The sequence below is a fragment of the Lipotes vexillifer genome, unplaced genomic scaffold, assembly GCF_000442215.2.
Source record: "Lipotes vexillifer unplaced genomic scaffold, Lipotes_vexillifer_v1.1 scaffold1122, whole genome shotgun sequence".
Classification (NCBI taxonomy): Eukaryota; Metazoa; Chordata; class Mammalia; order Artiodactyla; family Lipotidae; genus Lipotes; species Lipotes vexillifer.
In genome coordinates, this window is record NW_006798649.1 from 81,861 (window position 1) to 98,065 (window position 16,205).

Genomic DNA, 16,205 nt, shown 5'->3' on the forward strand with positions numbered 1-16,205 from the left:
TTCAGCAGTAGCTGGGTGCTGTACAGCTGTACCAGCTGCTTGTAGGACACGTCCTACAAAGTCCATGCTGCTGTAGGTGAAATTGCCAAAGGTCTGCTGCTTCTGCTCCATTTCTGCCATCTTGTTGATTCGTCGGAGAGGGAAAACCTGTGTTTTTGATAGCAGTCATCCTAATGGTTGTGAGGTTATGGTTTTGATTTGTATTTCCATAATGATTAGTGATGTTGAGCATCTTTTCATATGTTATTGGTCATTAGCTTGTCTTCTTTGGAGAAATGTCTATTCAAGTCCTCTGCCTATTTTTAAACAGTTTATTTTTTGTTGTTAATTTGAAGGAATTCTTTACATATTCTGGCTTAAATAAATGATTTGCAAATATTTTCTCCCATTCTGTGGGTTGCCTTTTCATTCTGTTCATTGTCTTTTGATACATGGAATTTTTAAATTATGATGTAATCCAGTTTATCTATTTTTGCTTTTGTTGCCCTTTTTTTTTTTTTTTTGGCCTTGCTGCAACTTGTGGGATCTTAGTTCCCCGACCAGGGATGGAACCCAGGCCCTTGGCAGTGAAAGTGCAGAGTCCTAACCACTGGACCGCCAGGAATCCCGTGCTGCCTTTTTAGTGTCATAGGTATTTTTATTTATTTCTGCACACATACTCTTTGCAGTTCCGCTGTTATCAACAAAACTTGCACATAGTTCCATGTTAAACAGCTATGATGTATTCCATTATATATGAGTCTCTCAATTTAAGTAATCACACCCTATTGATGGGTATTTTAGGCTGTTTCTCATTTTTTACCATTAAAAAAAATTTTGTAATGAATGTCTTCATGCCTGTTTTTGTCCACTTAACATTTTCTGAGATGAATTCTTAGAAGTGGAATTGCTAGATCAAAGGATATACACATTAAAAAAAGAATTCTATAGGTACTTCTAAATTGCCTTCCAAAGTACATGTGAGAAAATTGTTTTCTTCATACTAGGCAACTGTTAGGCAGCAGCTTTAATGAAACTCACAGGCTTATTGTGAGGATACTATGAAATAATAATTGCCAACATCCTAAGGATGCCAGAATAGAAAAATGGAAAAAATTTGGCCTTTGATGACTTTTGAACCACTGAATTAACTGGAACTTCCCTACCACCTAACTTGTTATGTGATAGAAGAAAATTCCTGGTTGGATTTTCTGTTACTTATAACTAAAGCATTGTAACTGAGAACAGTGTCAGAATGGGGCCACTTGTCTTCAGTACCTCTTAAGCTTGGGATGGGATTTGTTGTTTAATGAAGATTCATTAAATGCCATAGTTAAGAAAGTTAGCAATTGAAGTGATAATCTTGGACTGTATGAGGGAATACAAATGAAGTGATGTGACTGATTTTATTCAATAAAACAGTAAACTTCCTTAGTTAAGAAAATAATTCCTGAGAAGGATGATCTTGGATCATCATTCTATGTCCATAGAAATTGCTATCTCTGGAGTATTAACAAATTAGCCTCATCCCCAGAGCCACCTGAGTTTGTGATGTTTTGCAGGGCTGGGAAATTGCAGAGAGGAACTAGAGAGAATAAACAAATGAGTGCCTCCTTTTGATGGGCTGTTACTAAACCAGAGATGGTAGGAGTCGAGTGGGAAAGGGAGGATTTTCCCCAGAAAAGCATCTTTCTTTAGATCCTACACTTGATAAGGTACTCTGTTTGGGAAGTTGTTTCTTGTTTTTCACCAGTGTCAGTTTTTATTTGGATGTTATATGTTGGACAGTGAAAAATATAAAATTTAGTCCCTGGGCTTCCCTGGTGGCACAGTGGTTAAGAATCCGCCTGCCAATGCAGGGGACATGAGTTCCGGCCCTGGTCCAGGAAGATACCACATGCCACAGAGCAACTAAGCCCGTGCGCCACAACTACTGAGCCTGTGCTCTAGAGCCCGTGCTCCGTAACAAGAGAAGCCACCACAGTGAGAAGCCTGCGCACTGCAATAAAGAGTAGCCCCTGCTCGCAGCAACGAAGACCCAACTCAGCCATAAATAAATAAATTTACTTAAAAAAAAAAAAAGTTTAGTCCTTGTCTTTGGGGAATTGGGAAAGCAGCGAGGTACAGAGGGAAAGATGACCTTGGTAGTCCGCATACTCGGGTTTAAACAGCAACTTTAGAATTATCCAAACCTCTTAACCTCAGTTTCATAGGTCTGGTGGAATAATTTCATGAGATAATACATGTAAAGTACCTATCAGGCCTCGGGAATGCTCAAGAAGTATTATTTGTCTCGTTACAAATGAGGATAGATCTGTCGTTTAAAAGATTTATTTAGGAATGTGTGGGGAAAGGGTAAACTTGTTCCACATAGAACGAGACAGATCACAACTTCGGGAATCTGTTCTGTTTTTCATGGTTCAGTTTACTGAGGCATAATTTACAGATACTGAAAGTCACACTTCACACGTGCACTTTGATGACATTTGACAAATGTATAGTCATGTAACCTCTGCCACAGTCAAAACATAACATTGATATTTCCATGATCCAAAATGGTTTCCTCAGGCTCTTCACAGTCAATCCACTTCATTCACCCTAGCTCCTTGGCAACTACTGATCTGATTTCTGACTTTACAGTTTTGCCTTTTCCAGAATGTCATATAAGTGGAATCATACAATGTTTGGCCTTTTGTGTCTGGCTTCCTTCATATAATGCTTTTGAGATTCATACATGTTTCTTGTATCAGTGGTTTTTCCCTTTTTATTGCTAAGTGTTCCATTGTATGGATATATACTACAATTTGTTCATCCATTACCTAGTTAATGGACATTTGGGTTGTTTCCAGTTTTTGGCAAGGGAGTGGTGTAACAGTCAAATGATAAGTGTATGTTTAACAAGAGACTGTGAGACTTTTGAAAGTGGCTATACCATTTTGCATTCCCATTAGCAATGTATGTGAGTTCCAGTTGCTCTGCATCCTCACCGGCAGTTGGTGTCATCAGATTTTATTTTCTCCATTCTAATAGGTGTATAATGGTATCTCGTTGTTTTAATTTGCATTTTCCTAATATTGAATAATTTTGAGTACTACAGTCATTCTTTGGTATCCTTGGGGGATTGGTTTCTGGGTGGCTGCCCCCCACCTCCTCCCACAAGATACCAAAATCTGCAGATGCTTAAGTCCCTCATATAAAGTGGCGTAGTATTTGCATATAACCTATGCACATCCTCCCCATATACTTTGTCATCTCTAGATTACTTATAATACCTAATACAATGTAAATACAATGTAAATGCTATGCAAATAGTTTCTGGTGTGGGGGCAAATTCAAGTTTTGCATTTTGGAACTTAGGTAATTTTATTTTTCTGAAAATTTTTGTTCTGCAGATGTGGAACCCTCAGATGCAGAGGAGGGCCGACTGTCTTTTCATGTGCTTATTTGCCTTCTGTATCTATGATGAAGTGTCTCTTCAAACCTTTTGCTGTTTTAAAAATTGGGCTGTTTTCCTCTTTTAGTGTTGGAGAGTTCTTTATATATTCTGCACAAAAAATTCCTTATCAGAGAGGGGTTTTACAAATATTCCCAGTCTGTGGCTATCTTTTCATTTCTCTGCAATGTCTTAAAGAACACAAATTTTTCACTTTTTCAATTTTCAAGGTTTTCATTTATCAAAAAAAATTTGTTATGGTTTATGCTTTTTGTGTCATAAGGATTCTCTGCCAAACCAACGGTGACAAAGATTTTTCTGATGCTTTTTTCTAGAGATCTTAGGTGCACCTTTAGATCTATGATGCATTTTGTGTTAATTTTATAATACAGTGTGAGGTATAGATTGAGTTCATTTTTTTGGCAGATGGATGACCGATATTCCAGGACCATTTGTTCAAAAGACTGTCATTTTCCATTGATTTACTTTAGCACCTTTGTTGAAAATCAATTGACCGTATGTGTGGGTCACTTTTTCGGGGCTCTTTTGTTCCATTGCTCTGTAGGTCTGTATTTTAACCAATACCACATTGACTTCACTATTATAGCTTTATAATAAGCTTTGAAATCAGGTGGTGGGAATCAGCCAGCTTTATTCTTTTAAAGTAGTTTGTTCCAGGGCCTTAGCTTTTCCATATAGATTTCAGAATCAGCTTGTCGATTTCTACAAAAAATCTGCTGGGATTTTGGTTGAGATCACTTGATGATGTAAATAGTTTTGGGGAGAATTGACATCTTACTATCATCTTCCATTGATGAACATGATATCTCTCCATTTATTTAGGTTTTCTTTTATTTCTATCAGTGTTCTGCAGTTTTCAGCATAAAATTCTTGCACACATTTTGTTAGATTTATCCTTTCCTAAATATTTCATGTTTTTTGATGCTGTTATAAAGTACAGCTGAGTTTTATAAATTGACCTTGTATCCTGTGACCCTTCTAAGCTCAATTATTAATACTAGTCTCTTTTTTGTGGATTGCTTGGGATTTTCTATATACATGATCATTTTGCCTGCAAATAAAAATGCAAGAAATAAAAATTCAAAGAAAAAGATTTATTCCTTCCTTTCCAGACTAAGCCTTTTATTTCTTTTTCTTGCCTTTTTTCAATGGCTAGGGCCATTCTAGTATGAGTGGTAGGAGTAGACATCTTTGTCTTGTTCCTGATCTTAGCGAGAAAGTATACCAATAATGAAAAAACATACTATCAAGTATGATACAGTTGTAGGTTTTTGGTACATGTCCCTTTAGTTGGTTAAGTTCCCTCCAAATCTAATTTGCTTAGCGTTTTTTATCATGAATATGTGTTGAATTTTGTCACCACTTTTTTCTGCACCTATTGGGATGATCACATGGTTTTTCTGTTATTGTCTGATAAGGCAAATTGCATTAACTGGTTTTCTGTTTTTTAAAAATTATTTATTTTTGGCTGTGTCAGGTCTTATTTGTGGCACGCAGGATCTTTCGTTGCAGTGCTCAGGCTCTTTGTTGCGGTGCACAGGCTTCTCTCTAGTTGTGATGCTCAGGCTCAGTAGTTGCAGCATGTGGGCTTAGTTGCCCCGCTGCATGTGGGATCTTAGTTCCCCGACCAGGGATTGAACCTGAGTCCCCTGCACTGGAAGGCGGATTCTTAACCACTGGACCATCAGGGAAGTTCCTGCATTAACTGGTTTTCAATGTTGAACTAGCCTTGCATTTCCCAGATAAACACCACTTAGTCATGGTGTATTATCTATTTTATATATTGTTAAATTCAATTTGCTTATTTGTTTAAGGTTTTTTGTGTCTGTGCTTATGAGAGATGTTGATCTGTAGTTTTTTTTGTGGTTTTATCTGGTTTTAGTATCAGGGTAATAGTTTCAAAAAGTTGGGAAGTGTTTCCTCATCTTTTATTTTCTGGAAGAGTTGTATGGGATTCATATCATTACGTCCTTAAATGTTTGGTATATTTTTACCTATGAAGCCACCTGACCTGGAAGGTTTCTGTAACTTTGCCCCCAATTTGGAAATCTTTATCATGTGACCTATCCTAAGGAATTTACAGACTTGCTTAGGGCACTATTACACATATAATCAACAGAGAAAATAGCACAAGGCACTATATAAATACTAAAGATTAACTGGCATAAAAAAAAGAACAAAATAATGCCATTTGCAGTGACATGGATGGACCTAGAGATTGTCATATTGAGTGAAGTAAGTCAGAGAAAGACAATATGACAATGACAATTGACAGTGATATCCTATATCATATGATACTGCTTATATGTGGCATCTAAAAAAATTCTACAAATGAACCTATTTACAAAACAAACTGAGTCACAGATGTAGAAAACAAACTTATGGTTTCCAAGGGGGAAAGGGGAGGGAGGGATAAATTCGGAGATTGGGATTGACATATACACACTACTATGTATAAAATAGATAACTAATAAGAACCTACTGTATAGCGTAGGGAACTCTATTCAATGCTCTGTAATGACCTATATGGGAATAAAATCTAAAAAAGAGTGGATATATGTACTGATATATGTATAACTGACATACTTTGCTGTACAGCAGAAACTAACACAGCATTGTAAATCAACTATACTCCAATAAAAAAAAGAAAGAAAAAAAGATTAACTGGCATAAATGCGGAGGGTGGTCTGGGGCACACCATGAAAAAGAAAGACATCATCTGTATAATGGAAGTTGAAGTCCTTAGCCTGACTTTCAGTGCTTTCTACAGTCTATCTATCTCTCAGGACTTCAGCATTATCCCCCAGGACTCCTAGGACGCCTCTGTATTCAAAACTAATAACTCATTGTCCCCTAAGTTCACCTATCTCTACAGCTTGTTTTTGTGATAGAAGGTTTTTACTAATTCAGTTACTTTAATAGATCTAGGACTATTCAGGTTATCTACATTTATTGAGTGAGTTTTGAGAGGAAACTTTTTATAAAGGAATTTGTCCATTTTATGTAAACTATCAAACTGGCATAAAGTTGTTCATAATGTTTCTTATTTTAATGCCTGTATGATCAGTAGAGATACCTTTTCTTTGATTCCTAATATTGGTATGATCAGTAGAGATACCTTTTCTTTAATTCCTAATATTGGTAATTTGTGTCAAAGTTTTTTCCTTGGTCAGAAATTTATGTTTTTATTGAACTTCTTAAAGAAACAGGTTTTCATTTCATTAATCTGTAATGTTTTACTATTTTCAATTTCATCAATTTCTGCTTTTTATTTTCTTTTGTCTGCTTGCTTTTGGGTTTAATTTGATATTTTCTAGTTTTTTAAGGTGGAAGTTTAGATTATTGATATAAAAATATTGGTTACTTTTTTTTTTTTCTTGCGCGGTACGCGGGCCTCTCACTGTTGTGGCCACTCCCGTTGCGGAGCACAGGCTCCAGACCCGCAGGCTCAGCGGCCATGGCTTACAGGTCCAGCCGCTCCGCGGCATGTGGGATCTTCCCAGACCGGGGCATGTCCCCTGCTTCAGCAGGCAGACTCTCAACCACTGCGCCACCAGGGAAGCCTGGTTACATTTTTAATACAAGCATTTCATCATATCTCAGAAATTTTGATATATTGCATTTTTATTAAGCTCAAAATCTTTTCAGTTTCCTTTTTAAATTCCTCTTTGATACATGAGTCATTTAGAAGTGTGTTGTTCAATTTCAAAATATTTGGGGATTTTCCAGTTATTTTTCTGTTATTGATTTCTAGTGTAATTCTGTGTGTACAGATAATACACTTTGTATGATTTTAGTTATTTTAAGTTTGTTAAGTTTGTTTGATAGCCCACGTGATCTGTCTTGATGACTATTCCACATGCACTTATAAAGTATGTGTGTTCTAGGGACTTCCCTGGTGGTCCAGTGGTTAAGACTCCACACTCCCAATGCAGGGGGCATGGATTCAGTCCCTGGTCGGGGAACTAAGATCCTGCATGCCTCATGGCACGGCCAAAAACAATAAAAAAATTTAAAAATCAAAAAAGAACAAAAAACTTAAAAATAAATCTGCCATCTAGTGGGAGACAGAGCTTCATAAGTCTTTTGCATTTCTGTGTGTCTTGCAAGCAAGGTACTGACTGCCCTTTGTTTCTGACTGTCTTTTTTCAAGGATGTTTATTTAGCAAACAGCCTTGGAAGATAGTATTTTTCTAGAACAAGGAGCAGGCATGCTTACTGCCCACATAAAAAATTTAGTTCTCCAAGTTCAGGGTTTTTCTGCTATAACAAAGCACTATATGTCAGTGTCATGTGACCCTAGTTGCATTGCTTTGTGCTAATTGAGATTTGGGGAACCAGTAGAAAAAACAAAAACTGATACTCTGGGTATTTCCATTGATAGAAATAATAAGCTGCCCTTCTGTAACTCAAATGCCTCATGTCTTCTGCCAGAATCCATGAAACTGTGACAGGCCAACCTGTTGGCTTGCAAGTAGGGTAAAATTTCAGATACTTCACAGTTCTTGAATCCATCTTTCTTGTTTTTTATTAGTCCCATTTCTTCTTCTTCTTTTTTTTTTTTTTGCCGTACGCGGGCCTCTCACTGTTCTGGGCTCTCCCGTTGCGGAGCACAGGCTCCGGACGCGCAGGCTCAGCGGCTGTGGCTCACGGGCCCAGCTGCTCCGCGGCATGTGGGATCTTCCTGGATCGGGGCACGAACTGTGTCCCCTGGATCGGCAGGTGGACACTCAACCACTGCGCCACCAGGGAAGCCCTTTATCTATTTTTCTGTCTTTTGGATTGTTTTTATTATGATTCCATTTTATTTGTCTATTGGCTTGTTAGCTATACCTCATTTTAAAAGTTTTTTACATGATTCCCCTAGGGATTACAATATACATATTTGACTTATTATAGTTTACCTTCAATAGTATTTTACTCCTTCGTGTATGGTGTTAGAACCTTATTCCTCACCTTGTTCATACTCTTTTGTCATACTTTTAGATGTGTTATAAATTCCTCAATACATTGTTGCTATCTTTGCTTTAGATAGTAACAAGATTCACATATACCTACCTGAATATCTGGTTGGGAAGTCCCATCTTTTCTGTCTTATCAGTTTTTAACTTTTGGATTGGGAATAATTTTTCAGGTCATTTTTTTGTTAAGAGACGTGAGGGTTTGTTTGTTTTTTTTTACCAGGTGGATCTTTTCTTGGCTTCAGCTTGAGATCTTTTCATTCGTTACCTTCCCACCTCCTCTTAGAGGAAACCTGAGTGCTGAATCCATTTCTGTATAGGCTCCCTTTTAAAGTGTTGGCTAGTGTTGAGTGTCAAGGAATTAGCAGCAGGAAAGGCTGGAGGGAAGGTCAATAAGGGCATTTCCTTTTCTCCTCTTCTTAATTTCCTTCAGACAGCTAAAGAAATGAAAAGGTACTTTCTGCTGCAGTCTTTTTACCTTGTTTCAACTCTAGAGGGTTCCTTTTTCTATAGATTCCATTGTTAAAAACAGTTTGTTATGGCATTCAAGGATTTTTAAATTATCACCCATAATCATGGTTCCTTGTAATAGCTGTTTCCTGCTGTCCTTCAGGCTTTGTGCATAACATTCCACTGAGTTGACAAATCATAATTTATGAAATATTTCTTTATGTAGTTTCAGCTTTTTCATTACTATAAATTATGCCACAGTGAACATCCTTTTGCATCTCTTTTGCACTTCATGAGGTATATTTCCATGAGTGGGTTTGTGTATTTAAAAACTACCAGCATTTATATAGGTAAATATATATATTTACCTATATAAATATATTTTTATATATTTATTATATATTACAAAAGTAGGTTAGAAAGAGGAAGAAACCTGGAAAATACATACCCTGGGGTTTGGGGATCTTATAACTTTGCCTAGAGAAAAGAAGGTGAAGAAATTGTATAGACTTGTTGAAGACAGGCTATTGCAAGGAAATTTTCAAAAATTTGGTTATGGATCTCTACTGTTCTTTTTCCAGAGGTTAGTATTTGAGGTTTCAATACCTCTTGATTGGTTTAAAAAAATTTTTTTATTGTGAAATACATATAAATTTTCTATATTAACCATTTTTTAAGTGTACAGGTCAGTATTTAATATCACCATCCATCTTCATAACTCTTCATCTTGTTAAACTAAAACCCTATGCTCATAACTCCCACAATCCTCTCATCTCCCCCACCCTGCCACCAACCCCTGGCAATCACAATTTTACTTTTTTTTTTTTTGCGGTACGCAGGCCTCTCACTGTTGTGGCCTCTTTCACTGCGGAGCAGAGGCTCCAGACGCGCAGGCTCAGCAGCCATGGCTCACGGGCCCAGCCACTCCGCGGCACGTGGGATCTTTCTGGAGCGGGGCACGAACCCGTGTGGCCTGCATCGGCAGGTGGACTCTCAACCACTGCGCCACCAGGGAAGCCCCCACAATTCTACTTTTTGTGTCTATGATTTAAGTACCTCATTTAAGTGGAATCATACAGTATTTGTCTTTTTATAACTGGCTATTTCACTTAGCATAATGTCCTCAAGGTTTATCCATGTTGTAGTATATGTTAAAATTTCTTTCCTTAAAGGCTAAAGAACATTCCATTGCATATATATATATCTCACATTTTGCTTATCCGTTCAGCCAACAACAGACACTTTGGTTGCTTCCATGTTTTAGCTATTGTAAATAAAGTTCTGAACATGGGTGTACATATATCTCTTGGAGACCCTGATTTCAGTTCTTTTGAGTGTATATCCTCAGAAGTGGAATTGCTGGGTCATATGGTAGATCTGTCTTTGATTTTTTGAGGAACCACCATATTGTTTTTCACAGCAACCCTACCATTTTACATTCTCACCAACAGCATGCAACAAGTTCCAGATTCTCCACATCCTCACCAACATCTGTCGTTTTGGTTTTTTGACAGTAGCCATCCTAATGGGTGTGAGGTGGTATCTCATTGTGTTTTTTTTTTTCTTTTTAAAATGTTTATCGTGGAAAATACATTTAACATGATATCTACCCTTTAACAAAATTGTAAGTGTACAATACTTTTTCCTTCTTTTTATCCTGCATGTATGGTAAATTTTATAGAGTGCTTTCATTAATGATTATATGAATTTTCTATCTTATAATATTGCAATAATTTACATTAATTGACATTGTGGTTTTGATTTACATTTCCCTAATGATTATTGATGCTTAGCATCTTTTCATTTGCTTATCTGTCATTTGTGTATCTTTGGAGAAATATCTATTCAAGTGTTTGCCCATTTTTTAATCAAATTGCTTTTTGAGTTTTAGGGATTCTCTATATATTCTAGATATTAATCCCTTATCACATATATGATTGGCAAATATTTTCTCCCTTTCTGTGGGTTGCCTTTTTACTCTGGATGGTGTCTTTCAGTGCAGAGAATGTTTAAATTTTCACGAAGTCCAGTTTGCCTATTTTTTTCTTTTGTTGCCTATGTCTTTCATGTCATATCCAGGAAATTATTGCCAAATTCAGTGTTGTGTAGCTTTTATTCTGTGTTTTTTCCTGAGTTTTATGGTTTTAGGTCCTACATTTAATTCTTTGATTCATTGTATATGGTATTGGATAGGGTTTAACTTCATTTTCTTTTGCATGTGAATATCCAGTTTTCCCAGCACCACTTGTTGAAGACTGTCCTTTCTCTATTGCATGGTTGTGGCACCCTTGTCAAAAATAATTTCACCATGTGAAGATTTATTTCTGGGCTCTCTCTATTCTATTGGTCTATATATCTGTCTTTATTCCAGTACCACACTATTTGGAGCTTTGTAGTACGTTTTGAAATCAGGAAGTGAGTCTTTCAGCTTTGTTCTTCCTTTTCAAGATTGTTTTGGTTATTCAGAGTCCCTGGTTTTAGGATGGGTTTTGGTTTTTTTTTCTATTCCTGGAAAAAATATCAGGATTTTCATAAGAAATACATTACATTTGTTAGGAATCTATAGATCACTTTGGGTAGTCTTGACATCTGTGGGGTAGTACTGACAATACTAAGTCTTCCAATAAATGAGCATGGGATATTTCCATTTTTTAATGTCTTCTTTAATTTCTCTCAGCAATGATTTGTAGTTTTCATTGTATAAGTGTTTCAACTCCTAAGATAAGTTCATTCCTAAGTATTTTATACTTTTTGATGTTATTGTAAATGGAATTGTTTTTGTAATTTCCTTTTCAGATTGTTTATTATTGGTGATTATTAGTGATAGAAATATAACTGATTTTTGTATGTTGACTTTATATTCTGTTACTTTGCTGAATTAACATTTTAGTGTCACAATTTTTTATAGACTAGGGTTTTCTCTATCAAAGATCATATCTGTAAACGATGATAATTTTACTTCTTCTTTTCCATATTAGATGCCTTTTATTTCTCTTTCTTGTCTAATTGCTCTAGTTAGAACTACCAGTACTAAGTTGAATAAAAGTAAGGAAGGTTGACATCCTTGCCTTATACCTGATCTTAGAGGAAAGGCTTTCACATTTTTTTAAATTGAGGTATATTGGCTTACAATATTATATAAGTTTCAGGTGCACAGCACAGTGATTCACAATTTTTAAAGGTTATACTCCATTTATAGTTATTATAAAATATTGGCTGTATTCCTTGTGTTGTACAATATATAGTAACTTATTTATTTGATACATAACAGTTTGTACCTCTTAATCCCCTACCTCTATCCTGTCCCTCCCCTCTTCCCTCTCACCACTGGTAACCACTAGTTTGTTCTCTGTATCTGTGAGTCTGTTTCTTTTTTGTTATATTCACTATATATAGTGAATATATATATATAGTTGGCTTTACATTTTAGAGTCTACATGTAAGTAATATACAGTGTTTATCTTTCTGTGTCTGACTTATTCCACTTAGCATAATTTTCTCCAAGTCCATCCATGTTGTTGCATATGGCAAAATTTTATTCTTTTTTATGGCTGAACTGTATTCCTTTGTCTGTGTGTGGGGGGGTGTGTGTGTATTGTCTTCTTTATCTATTCATCTGTTAATGGACACTTATTTTGCTTCTATATCTTGGCTATTGCAAATAATGCTGCTATGAACATTGGGGTGCGTATATCTTCAAATTAGTGTTTTTGTTTTCTTCAGATGTATACCCTGGAGTGGAATTGCTGGATCATATGGTAGTTCTATTTTTAGTTTCCTTTTTAATTAAGTAGTTTAAAAATTTTTATTGACGTATAGTTGATTTACAATGTTGTGTTAACTTCTGGTGTACAACAAAGTGATTCAGTTATTCATATATATTATTTTCCATTATGGTTTATTACAGGATATTGAATGTAGTTCCCTGTGCTATACTATAGAACCTTGTTGTTTATCTATTTTATATATAATAGTTTGTACCTGCTAATCCCAAACTCCTAATTTATCCCTCCCCCACCCTCTTTCCCCTTTGGTAACCATAAATTTGTTTTCTATGTCTGTGAGTTATTTCTAGTTTTTTTGAGGAACCTCCATAACTGTTTTCCACAGTGGCTGCACCAATTTATATTCCCACCAACATTGTACAAGGATTCCCTTTTCTCCACATCCTTGCCAACTCTTATTATTTATGGTCTTTTTGATGATAGCCATTCTAACAGGTGTGAGGTGATATTGGTAATACCTCATTGTGTGTGGGGTTTTTTTAATATTTATTTATTTAGGCTGTGCTGGGTCTTAGTTGCATCATGTTTAGTTGTGGCATGTGGGATCTTTAGTTGCGGCATGCAGGCTATTAGTTGCGGTATGCAGGCTTCTTAGTTGCAGCACACGGGCTCTTGTGGTGTGCAGCCTTCTTAGTTGCAACATGCGAACTTGTAGTTGCGGCATGCATGTGGGATCTAGTTCCCCAACGAGGGATCGAATCTGGGCCCCCTGCGTTGGGAGTGCAGATTATTCTTACCCACTGGACCACCAGGGAAGTTCCTCATTGTGGTTTTGATTTGCATTTCTCTGATGATTAGCAATGCTGAGCACCTTTTCATGTGCCTGTTAGCCATCTCTATGTCCTCTTTGGAAAAACATCTATTCAGGTCTTCTGCTCATTTTTAAATTGGGCTGTTTGTTTTTTTGATATTGAGTTGTCTGAGCTGTTTATATATTTTGGATATGAACCCCTTATTGGTCATATCATTTGCAAATACTTTCTTCCATTCAGTAGGTTGTTTTTTTGTTTTGTTGATGGTTTCCTCTGTTGTGCAAAAGCTCTTAATTAGGCATTTGTTTATTTTTGCTTTTGTTTCCTTTTCTGCCTTAAGAGACAGGTCCAAAAAAATGTCGCTATGATTTATGTCAAAGTGTTGTGTCTATGTTTTCTTCTAGGAGTTTTATGGTTTCCAGTCTTACATTTAGGTCTTTAATCCATTTTGAAACTTTGAATATGATGTTTGCTGTGAGTTTTTCAGGTATGGTTCTTATTATGTTGAGATGGTTTCCTCCTATTCCTAATTTGTTGAGTGTTTTTGTAATGAAAGGCTGTTGAGTTTTGTCAAATGCTTTTTCTGTATCAACTGAAATGATCATGTGGGTTTTTTTCCCCTTTCATTCTGTTAATGTGTTACATTACATTAATCAATTTTTGTATGTTGAACCATCCTTGGATTCCAGGAATAAATACCACTTAGTCATGGCATATAACCTTTTAATATGCTTCTGAATTTGGTTTCCTAGTATTTTGTTGAGGATTTTTACATCATTGTTCATAAGGAATATTGGATCTGTAGTTTTCTTATAGTGTGTTTGTCTGGCTTTGGTGTCAGGGTAATGCTGACCTCATAGAATGAGTTAGGAAAAATTCCCTATCCTTTCATTTTTTGGAAAAGCTTGGGAAGGATTAATATTAGTTCTTCAAATGTTTGGTGGAGTTCAGCAATGAAGCCATCAGGTCCAGAGCTTTTCTTTGTTGAGAGATTTTTGATTACTGATTCTATCTCCTTTATGGTCTATTCAGATTTTCTATTTCTTCATGATTTAATGTTGGTAGTTTTGTGTTTCTAGGAATTTTTCCATTTCATCTAGGTTATTCAATTTGTTGGCATATAGTTGTTCATAATACTCTCATAATCCTTTTTATTTTTGTAGAATCAGTAGCAATGTCCCCACTTTCATTTCTGGTTTTAGTAATTTTGAGTCTTTTTTTCTTAGTTCATCTAGCTAAAGTTGTATCAATTTTGTTGATCTTTTCAAAGAACTAACTTTTGGGTTTCGTTGAGTTTTCTCTATTGTTTTTCTGTTCTCTATTTCATTGATTTCTGCCCTAGTCTGTATATTTCCTTTCTTCTGCTAGCTTTGGTTTCAGTTTGTTCCTTTTTCTAGTTCCTTAAGTTGTAAATTTAGGTTGTTGATTTCAGATTTTTTTTAAATGTAAGCATTTTGTAGCTATACATTTTCCTCTTAATACTGCTTTTACTTCATCCCACAAGTTGTGATACGCTGTGTTTTTGTTTTCATTTATCTCTGTTGTTTAATTTCCCTTGTTACTTCTTCTTTGACTCATTGGTTGTTTAAGAGTATGTTGTTTAATTTCCACAATTTATAAATTTCTCAATTTTACTTCTCATTGATTTCTAACGTTGTCCTGTTGTGGTCAGAGAAGATAACTTTGTATGACATTTATCTTTCTAAATCTATTGAGACTTAATTCGAGGTCTAACATGTAGTCTATCTTATAAAATGGCCCTTGTGCACTTGAGAAGAATGTGTATGCTAGTTGTTGGGTAGAGTGTTCTGTATATGTCTTAGATCTAATTGGTTCATTGTGTTGTTTAAGTCCTCTGTTTTCTAATTTATCTTCTGTCTGATTGTTCTATTCATTATTGAGAGTGGGGTATTCAAGTCTCCAACTATTATAGTAGAGCTGTCTATTTTTCCCTTCAATTCTGTTTCTGCTTCATATATTTTGCTGGTATGTTATTAGGTGCCTAAATGTTCATAATTATTATGAACTGTAGTGTGCCTTTTATTAATATATGATATCTCCCTTCTCTCTTGTAATCTTTTTTGGTTTAAAGTCTATTTATCGATATTAATATAGCTAATCCTGCTGTCTTTTCACTACTATTTGCATGGAATATCTCTTTCCATCCTTGTACTTTCAATCAATTTGTGTTTTGGGATCTAAAGTGAGTCTTTTGCAGGCAACATATATTTTGGATCATGTATTTTTATGCATTCTGCCAATCTTTGTCTTTTAACTGGAAAGTTTAATCCATTTACATTTAAAGTAATTACTGGTAATAAGGGACTTGTCTCTGCCATTTTGCTATTTGTTTTTATGAGCTATAGTTTTTTTTCCCCCCTAATTTCCTGTAGTCCTGTTTAGTTGATTTTTTAGTAGTAAAACTTTTAAATTCCGTTCTCATTTTCTTTTGTGTATATTCTATTGGTATCTTCTTTCTGGTTACCATGGGTATTACATTTAACATTCAATAGTTGCAACATTCTAAGTTGAATTTATACCAGATTAATTTCAATAACATACAAAAACTCTGCTCCTTTATGGTTTCAGTTGTCAATTCACAAAATTGAATCTTTTAAACACTGTATGCCCCAAAACATAAAATAATAATTCTTTTAAATGCATCCGTTTCTTAAATTTTGTGGAAAGCAACATCTGGAGTTACTAACCAAAATTACAATAATCCTATTGTTTTGTGTATGTGTGTATATATATATATAGATAGATAGATAGATAGATTTTTTTTTTTTTTTTTGGCCACACCGTGTGGCCTGTGGGATCCTAG

At 35.6% G+C, this 16,205-nt stretch overlaps 1 pseudogene; it reads right to left on the reverse strand.

Annotated features, from left to right (window-relative positions):
* Positions 1 to 120, reverse strand: part of LOC103085682 (40S ribosomal protein S15 pseudogene) — a 413-nt pseudogene extending 293 nt beyond the window's left edge.
* Positions 121 to 16,205: the final 16,085 nt, after the last annotated feature.